Consider the following 14321-nt stretch of genomic DNA (forward strand, 5'->3'; position numbering starts at 1 on the left):
GCATCCATCTTCAGCCCATAGGCCACAATGTGTTCAGAAGATTTCTCAGCAAAGCAGGAAATTTCAAACTGTCCATCTGCGTTGGCAGTCTGTCAGTCATTTCTCTTTGTCCTGCAGAAAGTCTCGTAGACTCTTCCATGAAGCAGGAACCCTGTAAGAATGAGTTCAGCAGTCACTTTCCTGTGGGTCCTGCATGTCCAGTTTATACAGCAACAGTCAAGCAGTCTAGGCAAGAGCAGTTTCTTGCCCAAATGGCTAGCTAATCTTGCCATGTTGAAAACAAACTCCATAACGAGTTTCTTCGATGCCCATCTTCCTCTCAGACATAATTGGTGCTGCCAGGAGCAGACATTTCTCATTGTCAAGAAAAACCCTAAACCATTTTAAATGCCATTTTCTGAAGGTCTTTGAAAGGTTTGAAGACTATTTATCTCAAATATATTTCTGTATATCTAGAAAACCTAACTTACCTAACTATAAATTCTATTATAAGTAACTATCTATAGTCTGTATTCAATTATGCATTTCATTTTAAAAGATCAGTATAAGCACAATACTTAATCAAGAGGAGAAATATACATATCACAAAATTGACCTTGAATTCGTATCAATAAATGAAAAACCATACCCATACCATAATTCCCCTTTTTACCATTAAAAGGAGATTGGTTGTGATCATTAACCATTATAAACAATCCCATTTAAATGAAAACAAAGGTTTATAAACAAGATGGGAATTAGGACGTCGCTCATTCCAAACTGCTTCGTGGTGGAAGGGGGCGCTGTTTATACCATGGGGATCATGACAAAACTCAGAAACCTGTATAAGTCCTTATTTTCAGGGCCTGTAAAGCTGCATCATCTTAGCTGTTTCAGTTGTTGGAACACCTGGTCCACTACTTCCGGGGGTCTTGGTTCGTCAAACCACAGAAGCCTGGAAGGAATCATCCTCAGCTTTTCATTTTCTGTAGAAACATAAATAAAAACTCCTTTTCCAAGTAGCATATCCTTATACTTAAATTTTGAAGTTGTAGGAGGAAGTCTGATGCCGCCATTAAACATGTGACTTATTAGAGGCGCATACAGATGAGGTAATAAAAGGGCGGTTTACCACACCGCTAACCACACCCACTTTAGGCAGGACTAAAGACGTATACGGCTGGATGTAAAGACGTATACGTACGTAGGCGGAACTACGTCACTAGCCAGGCCCACTTTTGGGCATGGCTAGGGGACGTTACGGGGGAAGGTATAAAAGACAGCACACAGGAAGTCTCGCTCTCTTTTCCTGGAGTTCGGCTTCCGGCTCGGCAGAGGAAACGGCTTGTATCGTCTGGGTTACTTGTTTGGTATCTTGTGAGTATTTCTACATTAAATACTTAGCTTTACTTTCAGTAATTGTGTGTCGCGTATCGTTACAGCGTCCGTTGAAGCCTACATGAAGTCAAGGCATTTTCAAAAGATATAAGTTGAATTAATTCAGCAGCATTTATAATCAAGTGTACTTTAGCAGTTGTTCCTTCCTGAGCAATTAAAAAACTGAAAAACACAATAGCATACAGTATCCAGACTCTCTGTGTATTTTTCATCTTTACATGGCTTATTTATTTATCTATTATTACTCTATTTCTTTTACTTTTATTTATTTTTCTTTGAGACAGGGTTTCTCTTTGGAAATCTGCCTGCCTCTGCCTCTGCAGCAAATCCTACTGGCGTGAGCCACCACAGCCGGGCTGTTTCTTTTTCTCTCAATCTTAGGTATATTTTTAAACAAACTGTAAACCTTTAGAGGTTTTTCTTCATACAAGTCTGACTTTACTATAAATCTTTATGTTTTTCTGGCCATGTGTCTTATCTGTTAAAACCGTGGCTGTTTTAAACTGCCATTTTTCCAAGATGGTGGGCGTAAGCGTGACTCCAGCTGCCGGCTTGGAGATGTGGTCACTGCCACTTCCAGCTGTGCTTACACACCTTTCAATTGTTAGCAGAGCTTCTTAAAAGAACCTTGTTGTTTTTTGTTGTTGTTGTTGTTGTTTGGTTTTTTTTTTTTGGCTTATGCTGAGTCAGGAAGACTCTTAAGCGAATCACATGAGTTTCTCCTAAAGGTATTCACAGAAATGAACTTTTGCAAATGGATGTATTTCACTTCCCAGAATTTGGCAGTTTGAAATATGTACACCATACCATAGACACGTTCTCAGGCTTCCAATGGGCTACTACCCTCAGCTCTGAAAAAGCTGACTCTGTTATTACACACCTCTTAGAGGTGATGGCTGTTATGGGTATACCTAAAGCAATAAAAACTGACAATGCTCCAGCATATGTCTCTAGTAAATTGTTCCAATTTTTCAAATATTATAATATAAAACATGTAACTGGTATACCTTACAATCCCAGTCCTGACACCAAACTGATGCTGTAACGATAAACGGCACACTTACTGAAAGTAACACTAAGTATTTATTGTAGAAATTACTCACAAGATACCAAACAAGTAACCCAGATGAGCCCAGTAGTTTTCCGCTGCCAAACTGGAAGCTGAAATCCAGAAAAAAAGACCAAGACTTCCGCTGTTCAATCTTTTATGCCTTCTCCCGTAACGCCCCCTATCCATGCCCAAAAGTGGGCCTGGCTAGTGACGTAGTTCACTGCCTATGTATGTATACGTCTTTATGTCCGTCTGTATACGTCTTTAGTCATGCCTAAAGTGGGTGTGGTTAGCGGTGTGGTAAACTGCTCTTTTATTACTTCATCTGTATGTACCTCTAGTAAGTCACATGGTTAATGGCGGCATACAGGCTTCCTCCTACACATGCCCACTCACAATCATCTGTAATTACAGTTTTAGGGGGTCCAATGCTCTCTTCTCACCTCTGAGGGCAACAGGCACACACATAGTGCATACACAAGCATGCAAGCAAACAAACAGAAAATTTAAAAGAATTTTTAAAAAGCCTGTTTCAACATGGTGGGGAGTAACTCTCAAAACAGTAAGCCAGTGTGCAATGGTTTTCTCTTAGAGTCAGAAACAAAAGGGTGGCCTTTATCAATGTATTCTGGTTCTTGGAGGGTTCCACCACTCAGCCAAGAAAAAAACTGGATGCATAACCATGAGAAAGAACAAGAAAAACCTATGCAGATATTAAAATTCATATTTTCTTGCAGTAGGCAAATAGAAAATACAGCAGACTCCACAAGCAATAGTAATACAATTTACAGAATGCAGAGAGGAGACTTAACAAGGGTTTGTATCTTTATTTTCATAAATGCTCCTTTTCAATTTCCCAAACCACATAAAAACCTGGTTGAAGTAATTGAAGAGATACATCTAGGCAATGACAGTAATTACCAAGATATGAGTTCTTCCCAAACTAATTTGTAATTAAAATGTGACTCTAAACAAAAAAAAAACAAAATTATTTTCAGACCCTAAATGCACTTGAAATAATAGATGTACAAAAAGAGTCAAGATATTTTTAAGGAAATAAAAACAATGATGGCAAAATGATTTCAGTATTGACTGAAACCTATAACAATTAAAATGGTTGGTTGAGGTTCAGTAGCAGGCAGAGAGATGGAGAAGACACTAAATGTTTTAACAAAATTAATATTTGATAGTGATGGCATTTCCCAGCAATGAATAAAATAAAATTAATTTCAAACAAATAAAGTAACACACACACATTCCAAGTGGATGAAGTATTCGCATGTTAAAACTATTTTTTTTAATGATGCTTATAGGAAAGAATGCCCTGTGTCATGTGTGTGTGTGACTTATATGATGCTGACCTGCAGGTACTGCTCCCAGCAGGGCCTGGCAACAACTGCATAAGGCTAACAGCGATGTGCATCATGGGGACAATAAATGAAAGAACACAATACACACAGCTCCAAAGCATTCACTGTCTCACTTTACATCCCCACTGGAAAACATGTTTGCAGTGGATGCAATAAAGGAATAATATATAAACAGAATTCCCCACAGAGGAAACTCAAATGGCCAAGAAACACTTAACGAAAAGTTCAACATCCTTAGCCATCAGGAAAAGGCAAATCAAAACTACATTGAGATTCCATCATAATCTGTCAAAATGGCTATAATCAATAACTAAAGTGACACATTATTCTGGTGAAGATGTAGAATAATAGGAACACCTCCCTATTACTGGTAGGAGTGCAAACTTGTACAGTCATTATGAAAATCAATATAGTGGTTCCTCAAAAAGTTTTGTTTCTATATACCTCAAGATTTAGTTATACCACTCTTGAGCATGTAACTAAAGGATACTCAATCCTACAACAAGGACACTTGCTCAACTATGTTCACAGCAGCTTTATTCATAATAGCCAAAACCTGGACAGAAGCTAGATGTCCCTCAACAGAAGAGTGGATAGAGAAGATGTGGGATATTTACACAATGGACTATTACTCAAATGTTTAAAAAATGGCATAATGAAATGTGTAAGTGAATGACTGGAACTAGAAAAATTCATCCAGAATGACAGTTTGAGCATGTTTAAATGAAGTCAGAACAGAAGGGAGATCTTGCAGTGCATGGGGAAGTAAAGAAACTCAATGGGGGCAGCTTCCTGAGACAGGAAACATTCTAAGAAACACAGAGAAGAAGTGACTACAGGAGAGGTCTGTCTATCATTGCCAAGTAGGTAGAGAGACATGGTGGGTACTGAGCATGGAATGGTCAAGCATTTGGGGTCAAGACCTTTAGGCGTATTCTTTCTGTGGTTCCATTTTCTCTGTGCAGTAGCAAAGGAGTGATGCCATGTGTTAAGAGTGAATGGGGCTGGAGAAATAGTTTAGCATGAAGAGCATATAAACTGCTCTTACAGAGTAGACTACAACTCCCAGGACGTGTGCTGGGCAGCTCACAACCACCTATAATTCTAGGTCCTCGGAAACTGAGTGCCTCTGGCCTCCATTAATTCCCTCACTCACAGGCGCATATCCACCATAATGATCTATAACAGATGATGGCATCTATACGGGACTGAAGAGAATAATGGTTCCAGTACAGTGAAAAGCAATTTTCAATGCCAATGAGTGAAGAGGGAGGATCAGAGGCCACAAGATTTGAGTTCTTGCCCACACCCACTTCCATTGATCACCTTTACTGTTAAAGTTTGAATGAAACATCTCTCACAGGTCCCTAGACGGTGTATCTATTTTGGAAGGTTGTGAATCCTTTAATAGTTAGAAGCTCACTGGAGGAAGTAAGTCACTGAGGGGTGGGCCTTAAAGTTTATAGCCTGATTCTGCTTGCTGTCCAATCTCAGCCTCCTGGTCTGCCCACATGTGAGCAAACAGCCTTATGCCTCTGCTGTCACAGCTGAAGTCACTCTAGGCCTCTCCTGCCAGGATGGACTGCATCCTCTCAAACTGTAAGTTAAAATAAATCCATCTTCCCCTTAAGGTACTAAATACAATCTTTACAAAAGCAGTTTTTCATATTATTCTTGTTTTACCTTTATATTATGGTATAAAATATAAAGTGATATTTTGTATCATTTACCTTTGAGGCTAACAGTTTTCTGAAATTAAATTCATATGCCATATAATGTATATATTTAAAGTTCAAGAGTTTGTAGCACAGTCACAGGTAATTATCCCTACATTCATTTAGAACATTTTAATCATCTCCCTTCTGAGCCCAGCTGGGTAGTAGAAACTACTCCACCTTTACCCCCCAATTCCTAGGCATATTTTGGCTCAGAGTTGTTTTGCTGCATGGATACTTTGTCTTTTGGCTAAATATTTGCAACCAGGAACACGACACATTCTTTTTGTCTTTCAGACAAATTAGTTTAACTTTCCTTTCATGAGCTTGGAAATGTCTCAGTGATTCCCTGAAAATTAGTTTCAATGGACTCCGCATATGTTGAAAGTATATGAAAAGTCTTTGAAAACTTAGTCTCCACTCAGTGGCATGGAAAATTGCTTCTCGTGGTACTGTAATCACTATTCTATTCAGTCGGGTGTGGCCTGCAATCTATTGATCATTAATTGAGCTGTACAACTCAGTTGCATTGATGTTTCCATTACTGCTGTCCCTTAGGTATCCCAACTGAGATTAACTGCATCTTATTTGCATGACCTTCAGAGGCTGTGAAGGGAAGTGGGAAGGTGAGAGGGCCAGGGATCCAGACCAGAGTTATGACAGGATTCTAACGACCTTGTTTCAGTTTACTGGAACCCACCTTAACTGAGCAAGCAGTTCTTGGGAAAGCTGCAGCCCAGAGGTAACCAGTCAGAGGGCACCTCACAACCTTATGCAAGCTTCAGCGAACTATAGGTAACTTCTTCCAGCCTGTGCCCCTAACCATTGAGCTGCCAACCAAACTTATAGTCACCCTTAGACTGTTTAAAGCCGCCAGTCAGTCCCCAGACTAATCTCTCCTCCCTGGAATATCCCTAATCTGGTTTAAAAGAAACCTATTGGCTTCTTTTGGGGTATCCATGTACCACCCCAACATGTTGAAGTTAATGAAGTTCTCCTGTTTATTGAATACATGACTGTTCATCTTTTCTTGGGGGCTTCTCTTGGACCCTAACATAAGGCAAGTGAAGGCAGCAGGCACGGGGAAGGACCATATCCTGTCCACATGGGTGTTTGTTTCCTCATGAATATAAGTGGGCTCTTTGCTTAAGATACAGAAACGAGACTAGAGAGAAGGCTCCACTGTTAAAGGCTAGGCTCACAACCAAAAATATAAGATACAGAAAGCATCCTTTAAAGGAGATTTCTGGAGATAACAAATGAGGTATCAGAATCTTGGCAAGTGACTCCATTAGAGCACCAATGGTAGAGAAGATCAGTGATTTGGGGAAAATGATCAACAGTTTCAAAATGAACCTGCCAGTTTGTAATAGATCAACATTCTCATTAGAATGAAGAGCCTTACTGCTCTCATTTCTGTGTTCGCTTCAAATATCATTTATTCAAAACAAAAGTAGCCTTAGAGGTTTTTTAAGGTAGCCTTCTATCTATCAGTCACTATATCCCCCTACTCCCACAACCCTTTTCATTAATTTAGTGTGTATATCTCCACAGCACAAGCACAGCTGAATATAAATTTAAGTTCAGTTTCCCTTTTATATATGAAAGGTCAATGTGCTATATTTTTGTTGGTTTGTTCGTTGTCTGATTTAACATGAACTGAGCTATTTGGAAAGAGGGACCCTCAGTTAAGAAATTGTCTCTATCAGATTGGCTCGTAGGCAAGACTGTGAGGGCATTTTCTTTATTAATGACTGATGTGGGAAGGCCAGCCCACTGTGAGAGGTGCCTCCCATGAGCAGGTGGTCCTGAGTTGTCTAAGAAAGCAAGCCATGGGGAGCAAGCCAGTAAGCAATATTTCTTCATAGTTCCTGCTTCAGTTCCTAACTCCAGGTTCCTGCCTCCAGTCCTTGACCAGGCTTATCTCAATAATGGACTGTGACAAGGAAGTAAAAGATGAAATAAACTTTCCCTCCCTGAGTTGCATTTTGGTCATGTTTTTTGATCACAGCAACCAAAAGCAAACTAGGGCAGAGGGATCTATTTATGTGTTCTGTACTTATTGTCCAGAAGAAGAGACATTTATTTTCCTTCCCTGATGACAGAGGATTCCATAAAATCTTTGTGCAACAGTGTTTCAGGAAAAAAATTTAACCTGTTTCTTTTTGTTGAGTTTTTGAGTCTTTTCTAGTCCTTTGACATTACAACTGTAGAGTTGCAGTGAGTAGTTTTCTGTATGTGCGAGTTATGTCCTACCTATGACGGGCTATCTGGGCTACAGATTCTCAGAAATGAAACTGCTGAATGAAGATGGAAGTACATTTGATAATGTCATTTTTTCTTTCAAAGAGTATGGAGTGTCTCAAGTGCTGCTCCCTTCCAGGGGCATTTCCATGGAGGAGTGGCTGATGGACTCTGTCCCCCCTTCCTCGCTCCCATATAAGCAACAGAGACATCATATCACCTGCTCAAAACTTAAGAATAACATTAGTCCTATAGTCCTATGACTGGGAATGTATCTCAGTGGTAGAATGCTACCCTAGCTTCTCAAAGTCTTGGGTTTTATTCCTCACACTGCAAGAAAAAAATAGAAATTCAATTTAAAAATACAGCAAAATTGGTGGGCTTCTTATTGACACCCTGACCTAGAAATTCTACATTCATTGATGAAAGCTTTCTTCCTCCTCCAGATCTTAAAGCATTCAGTTGTGATGGCTAATCTTGACTGTCAAGTTAGCAGGATTGAGAATCACCCAGAAGACACCCCTCTGGGCTTGCCTTGAGGGTATTTCTAGATAAATTTAGCTGGGAAGGGAGGCCCCACTTTGAGCAGGGTGGTACATTTTCACCGGCTGGATTCTGGGGCTGAATGAAAAGGAAAGGAGGGAGAAGCCAGCTATTTATAGCATTTGTCCATCACAGCTCCTTGACTGCAGACCCAATGTGACCAGTCAACTCATGCTCAGGTTGCTACAGCTGAGAGCTGTCCTTGTCACCTTGCTTTCCCTATCACAATAGATTGTATGCTTAAACCATAAGCCACAAAACAAAACTTAAACCAATCCAGTGCTCTCATTAAATTGCTGTCCCTAAATGTTTTGTCACAGCAACCAGACAAGGAGCTGATACAGAAATTAGATTCAGAAGCGTGGGGCTGTTGCTGTGATAAACCTCACCATGTAATTCTTAGACCCCTAGGACTAATACAGGATCAATATGGGAGAGTTTGAAGCAGTGGGTTAGAGAAGCTTCAGAATGCTGTAAGCAGAGCTGAATGGTCCCTTTGCTGGGAGTTTAGAAGAGCAAATGCCAAGAGAAATGTGAACAGTGAAGGCTCAGCTTGTGACATTTCGAAGTGGAGCACAGACTCTTCTGGACACTGGGCTATAAGACATTTATGTCATGTTCTGACAAAGAATCTTGTTCATCTTGTCCATGTCCTTAAGTTGAATTCAAAAGTAGTGGAGTGATTTGTTCAGAGGTGGAAATTCCAAGGGAAGATAACATTTAGGCTGTGATATGGTTACTGCTTGATGATCTCATCCAGGTCTACAGTATGAACAGTAGCAAGAAGTACCCTGGAAAGATATGAAAAATGAACAAAAAGACATTTAAAGTTTCATATTGGGTTGTTGTGGAGAAAGTGGCTATAATTGTTTAAAAGATTAACATTATTATAAAGAGATCTTGTGGGCTATACCGGGACTATAGAAAAGGTATTCTGGGGACAAGACCCCATCCATCAAAGGCTCCAGATTGAAAAAATGCAATTTTATTCAAAAAGAGAGAGCCTGAACTAAGAATGCCACTGATGGGATACACTGTTTGAAATAACTGTTTAGGGAAGCCATTTTTACACATTCAACTATCACAATGTACAGATTCCATTATAGTCATACCTGAATGTAACAAAACACATCTCAAGCTGGCAGTAAAGCTTGACAGTGTCATTCACATGGTGCTGGTTTTATAGACATGAAAAAGAGTTATGGGTCCTGGAGAATTGTGCCAAGATTTCTTCAAACCATAAAGACTGGGCAATATGTAGCAGTGCTTTATTTTTTGCAAGGCCCCAGGAGTCTATTGCATGAAGCTATGAAGGTAAATCCTGGCTGCAATGGAAACCCAAGAACATTGGAGATACTGGATACAGGAGACATCTGCCAAGGTAAGAATGGAGCCAGTCCCACACAGAGGGCATGCATGCTATATATAGATGGCACAAATGGAGGTCAAGAACTTCTCAAGGCTTTTGGAACTCAGATGATTCTATCATGAATTCCAGATTCCATACAGAGAGATGCAAAATTTGCTTTCTCTTCTGGCCTTGGTTTTGGTGTTGTATTTATTTGCTATGGTCCCATCCCTTCCTTTTGTAATGGGATTGTTTATGAAATTGTATGTTAGAAGCTTACAACTTGTACTTTTGATTTTACACAGTCCTACAGTCAAGAAATTGCCTGAGTCTTGGAAGAGACCTTGCCCATATTCTTTTGAACACTTTGGAATTGTGAAGACTCTTGGTTTTCAGAAGATGAACTAAATTTTGCTTTACAAGATGAACATTAGACTTTAGGGATCAGTGGGGATGTTATGAAGTACAAGTGATGTTTTGTGTGTCAAGTTGGAGTGGTTGATCTTGTCTACCTGACAGAATTTAGGGTTAGCTAAGAAACAAACCCCTGGGCATATCTGTGAGGTGTTACCAGAGAGGTTTTCCTGAGATGGGAAGACCAGCCTGCCTGTGGGTGGTACATTCCATAGACTGAGATACCAGAATAAGTGAGAAGGAGAAAGTGAACTGAGCCCAGTATTCATCTCTACTTCTGGAGTCTGGACACAATGGGAGAAGATGCATAACTTACTGAAACCACAGCTTGATCTCCTCTTGTGCCCACCCCCCATACACACAGATACACACACACACACACACACACACACACACACACACACACAATGGACTCTACCCTCAAACCATGATTCAAAGCAAATTCTTCCTTCCTTAAGTTGATTTTGTCAGATATTTTCTCATAGCAGTGAGAAAAATAATTAATGTATCTACATTCTGAGCTCTTGCTACAGTTGATGTGGGTTATAATGTTAGACACATATGCACTGCCTTCTGTCTCTGCGGAGGTTAACTTAGTGACCTCATGGTTATAAGGCCCCTCTAGGTATGGATCCATTTTCATGGAGAAAAAGACAAACAAGATCCTATAAATGAGAGCTTCCAGGGGTTCACTCTGCAGGTGGTTTGTCTCCAGACTCCATGTGCTACCCATGTCTGCGTTTTAAAAGGGATTAATGGAGTTAAGAGAAATTGGCACAGGAACATGACTGAAAATATGAATGGGACTTCAATTATGTTCTTCATTGTGGTAATTGAACTGTCACTTTGAAAGCTTAAAGTTTTTCAGAAGCTAAGGTTTAACAAAACCTTCAGGGTTACTGTTCAGTCCTGTGATGACTATGATGTAGATGTGTCACTATATGTTGGTGAAATTTTAAAGCATCAATCCACTATTTTTTGTGTTGTAATTTAATTCTTATTTTATTTTTGTACCTTGACATTTTTTGCTGGTATGATTAATGATGTAGGTCACCAGGAAAAAAGCCAAACCTACATTTATTTTCAGATCACAATCATAGACTTTTAACTACATTTTTAATAAAAATAATTCATATATTATAACTCATAATAAAAGTTTATAATAACCCAGGAATAGTGGTTTATAGCTATAATCCCAGCACTTAGGACACTGAGGGAAGAGGATTGCCGTGAGTTGGGGGCCACCTTGCACTACAGAGTCAGATTTCTCAAAAACAAAAATAAAAACAAAATTCATAATAATTGACATAGATTGAGGAGTAGGTATTTAAGGTGACCTGCTGTAGAGGTCAAACTATGATTTGGACTTAGTCTTCCTCAGCAAGGCATCAGGATCCCACCACTAACTTGGTCATTGTGCTGACTTGCCAATCTGGATGATAATAAAAACTAATATTGCTGTTTTGTTTTCTTCTCTTTCTCTTGTGATGAGGGAGGGGAACCCTTTGCCACCATACACACAAGGGTCCTTTTGCTTATTCCAGCTTTCTGGTCCTGCAGTGTGAGCTTCTTGCTTTCTTCTGGGAAGACTTCACTTGATTCACTCCTACAGAGGGCATATCCAGAGCACCACAGTGCTCTCTGGAGCTATGGGACTGATTGCTGCTTCAAGATCAAGGCCATCTGCTGCCTGGTTCTGGACACCCTGCTTACATTAATACAGTGTCAGCATTCATTTTCAGTGCTTTGTCAACTCTTTGGCTGACAATGTACTTAGAGTTAGCCTAACCCTTAGTTCCTTTGAATCACACCCTTGGGTAAGATACCTACATTTCTGGATTGAGTAATTAGCTTTTGAACCCACTTAGAAGTGTGTTATCTCCTGGGTGCATTTGTCCTTAGATTTATGCTGTTGGTCCAGCTTGTTGAGATTATTTTGTCTCTTGCTTCTGGTACCTGCGATGCCTCTAAGGCTGCCAGAATCACATTGAAAGCAAGTCCGGAAAATCGTAATGATCCATCCTCATTCTGATCACTGAAAAAGACACCAGGCTCTGACTGCCAATGACAGAGCCCTGGGGCCAATTAGAATGTATTTCTACAAGTAAGCATGCCATAGAAATGGCCACCACATATTTTTTATGTTTTATCATTATTTAGAAAGAACTATGTGCCCATTATATAAAATCACAAAATACAGAAAAAATATATACATAAAATTCAGCTTCCAAAAAAGAGTTAATACTATAGCATCATCATATGAAGTATCTATCATCTATCTGTCTGTCTGTCTGTCTGTCTGTCTATCTATCTATCTATCTATCCACACATAAATATGACCACATAAATATGTAAGTAAAACCTACTGAGCCCATTTAATGGGCCTTGTGTATATATGGTTTCAAGGCTGTCTACTTTGTATTAGATAACCAATTATGGTTTCAAGGCTGTCTACTTTGTATTAGATAACCAATTAGGGGGCCCAACCCTGAGAGAGACCAAATCTCCTTCTTTCAGCAGTCATTAGATTCCTGTAGTTCTTTGTCTAGATTTCCCTCTTCTACATTATCTTGTCTGTTGATACTATCATTATTGCCGTCTAGTTTAGGAAGCCATAATTTTGAGGTATCCTGGAAATAGCTTCCCAGTCATTTCTAGAAAACACAACTTCACACTAAACATCTTGAGTCTCTGACTCTTACAGTCTTTCTGGCCCCTTTTCAGAGATGTACCTTGAGCCTTTGATGGTGAAATTGTGTTGTACATATATCCTTTGGGGTGGACTTCACATGACCCATGAGTTTCTACATAATGATCTGTTGTGGTTTTCTGTAATGGCCTCTGTTTGCTGGATTTTCTTAGATGAGGGGTGAGGCCTACACTTATCTGTATGCATAAGGATGAGTTTTAAAATTCAGAATTACGCCTGTCTTAGTTAGGGTTTCTATTGCTGTGAAGAGACACCATGACCACTGCGACTTTTATAAGGAAAATATTTATTTGGGACTGACTTACAGTTCAGAGGTTAGTCCATTGTCATCATTGTGGGGAGCATGGTGGCATGCATGTAGTCATGGTGCTAGAGAGATAGCTGAGTGTTCTACATATGGATGTGCAGGCAGCAGGAAGAGTGAATGAGCCAGTGGGTCTGGTTTGAGTTTCTAAAACCTCAAAGCCCAACCCCCAGTGACATTTACAAGGAAGCAGCTGGCCAGCATATTAGTCCACATGAATCTGACAGAGCAGAATCTTCATCTGGCTTAGAGATTTCCCAAGTCATCCATATGGGGTCAGCTGCACGCACCATCATCTCTGCAGTCAGCACTGGGTCCATTCTGGACTTCACTTGTCATCTGCTGGTGTCCATGCCTAACCACACTGAAATGAATATATAGGAAAGAAATCAACAGAGGTGAGTGACGACAAGACAGTTTGTCTGGCACCTGGATGTACCACTGATGGCATCCAAACTTTTCAGTCATGAGCCTACATATCCTGCTCTCTACCTTTGTTAGCATAAATTTAGCTTCAGTTGAGTTTCTGTAACTTGCAGCCAGATACGGCTATATGCTGTGAGACTTGTGTGGAACCCGATGTTTTAGCTAGTAGGAAGGTAGGGTGGTGGCCCAGCATCTGCAGCTCAAGGCATCATTCTGCCCATACTATTAACTGCTATGAAGCAATAAAAAATAGTTTCTTTAGCATTATTTCCTCCCCACTTACCTCACCCAAACCCCAAATCAATGGCTTTGCTGGTGATAAAGTAAATAATAAGTGTTTTAATATTTTATTAATTTTAGGTAGTCAGTAGATGCCACCAGCAGAGAGAGAAGCTGCCAGTACCACCAGGACACTATCCTGCAACCAACTTCAAGGACCTACTTTTCCTTTCCTTATCTCTATATAAACACCCATGCTGCTCCCCGTTACTATTTCATATCGTACATCCTGGAAAGGTTGCTTGTGAATTTTTTACTTTCAAGTTGTGATGTAAGCATTCTCCTAGGCCAATGACATTTCAAAATTTAATCTGTAATGAATCATGACAATTATATAAATACAATAACATTTCCCTTCTTTTATCTGAAAGAAGCTGGAAGAGCATCACAGAATAGTCAATTGAATTCTTGATACCACATCTATAACTTCACTGCACCCAATGCTAAATGTGTCTCTCCAATGAACAATTTGAATCTTAAGATTTAGGGTGAAGTTTTAAAAATGTAATAATTTTAATTTGAAAATATGCTATCCTTGAA

General features: G+C 39.7%; 2 long non-coding RNA genes across 3 annotated transcripts in view; one reads left to right on the forward strand and one right to left on the reverse strand.

Annotated features, from left to right (window-relative positions):
• Positions 1-5296: 5296 nt before the first annotated feature.
• Positions 5297-10143, forward strand: LOC110342352. The gene is made up of 3 exons (XR_002384394.1): positions 5297-5397; positions 9583-9681; positions 9954-10143. It is a non-coding gene; the product is annotated as an uncharacterized LOC110342352 (long non-coding RNA).
• Positions 10144-13041: 2898 nt separating this feature from the next.
• LOC110342366 overlaps positions 13042-14321 on the reverse strand; it is a 30619-nt gene continuing 29339 nt past the window's right edge. For both annotated transcript variants that reach the window (XR_005869886.1, XR_002384415.2), the window contains exon 3: positions 13042-13440. This is a non-coding gene — a long non-coding RNA (uncharacterized LOC110342366). The remainder of the gene's footprint in view (positions 13441-14321) is intronic.

Source organism: Mesocricetus auratus, unplaced genomic scaffold (genome assembly GCF_017639785.1).
Source record: "Mesocricetus auratus isolate SY011 unplaced genomic scaffold, BCM_Maur_2.0 Super-Scaffold_4256, whole genome shotgun sequence".
Classification (NCBI taxonomy): Eukaryota; Metazoa; Chordata; class Mammalia; order Rodentia; family Cricetidae; genus Mesocricetus; species Mesocricetus auratus.